This window comes from Varanus komodoensis, unplaced genomic scaffold (assembly GCF_004798865.1).
Source record: "Varanus komodoensis strain SLA01 unplaced genomic scaffold, ASM479886v1 scaffold116, whole genome shotgun sequence".
NCBI classification, from domain to species: Eukaryota; Metazoa; Chordata; class Lepidosauria; order Squamata; family Varanidae; genus Varanus; species Varanus komodoensis.
In genome coordinates, this window is record NW_025335333.1 from 5,171 (window position 1) to 6,820 (window position 1,650).

Here is a 1,650-nt window from a genome sequence, read left to right on the forward strand (position 1 = left end):
CCCTGCATCGAGTGGGGAAATGCAGCTGCAGCGCTGCTGCAGAAAGCAGAGGATGCTGAGTGGAAGGCGTGTCTTCTGGCTAGCTGTTGGACCTTAAAGTCTCTCAAAAGGCTATTTCATTATGGATCAGCATTCGGGGAGGTGCAGAGTTTGTGCAGACAGAGGCTCGTGTATACTCCATGTGTACCATACCTTTTTCTCTTGTGAGGAACTCGAGGCGGCTTGCACAATGCTTGTCCCAATTTTGACGCTCACAACAACCCTGCAGGGTAGGACAGGCTGAGACTCTGTGCCTGGCCCAGTGTCAGTTGGTGAGCTACACAGCCAGGCAGGGAGCAGAAGCCGGGTCGCCACAGCCACAGCCCCGCACGGTGGATTGCTGCCCCACGGCTGGGGGAGCCTTGCCCGGTCCCCACACTCAGAGGCCTCGTCCGGCCAGTGCAAGCCGCCTGAGCGAGCAGGGGAGCTGAGTCCGGCGGAGGCGACTGGGGCAGCCGAGGGCCCAATCAATGGGGATGGCACCCCGGAGCATGCGGGACAGGGGTGCGCCTGCAGGGCTGCTCCTCCGGATCAGGGCCGGGGGGGGTGCAGAGCAGGGCAGCGGGGCACTTCCTGGGCAGGCATCTGTCCTGGCCCAGCAGGAGAACTGAGATCATTCTCATGTATGCTATGCAAGGGACAGAAGAGCTGGAAGTATTTTGTGGGAAGGGCTAGCCCTGATGCCCATGGGTGCCTGCCTTCTCCCCCCTCGGCTCTCATTCTTCTTTTCTCATTTCCTTCTTCTCTACCAAGACAAACCGCTCAGAAGACAGGATGTCTCTTGAGAGAAAAGGCTGGTGAAAGCCTTTCCTTTTTAAAAAAAAAAAAGATTATTATTATTTTCTACAAGCTAAAAAAATAAAAATCTAAAAAGATCCATCAATAGAAACATCGTAGTTCTGATGGGTCAGCTCCCCCCCCCATTATTTCTAATAACAATCTATCGGCATATTCAAATCTACGCATTGTCCCGTGTTCCTAGCCAATAATAAAAAGTCCACCACGTGGGATAAAAAGGACCAGTTTGACGTTTGCATTTCCAGGGAAAGCCTTCGGGCCGCAATTCTCGGCAGCGGCCACAGGAGGGCACTCCAGGCGCGCCGCCGACGCCTCCGTTGCTGAGCGTAGAGCCACACCGGGATCCCCGGCTGCACGAAGCCCACCTCACGCACGGGCGCACGCTGCGGCCGCCCCCCCCCGACCCCCCGCTTTTGGGAGGATCAGGGACGGAGCCCCTTCGCCCCTCCTGGGACACGGGCTGGCGCTGGCGCTGGCGCTGGGCTTGCCGCGGGTCTTTGTGGATGCCGCAATCCAATCCGGCTCTTCACTTTCGTAGCTCTAGGCACGCGCCTGCGCGGTGAAGGGCCATTCCCAACATGGCTGAAGGGCAAGGCCCCTCTCTGGGTTGGACACTCCCAACATGGCGATGGCCGAAAGCGCGTCACTTCTCCGCACCGCAGGCGCCTCGGTTTTGACATCCCGCCCAGCATGGCTGCCTGAATACGACTGAGGCTCCTTGCTGCCCTCCCTGCCTCTCCTGCCGTGGCCATGCAAGGGAAGTGGGGGCGGGGAGGGCTACTCCCCCTCATCTGCAAGGACGGGGTGGGGGGG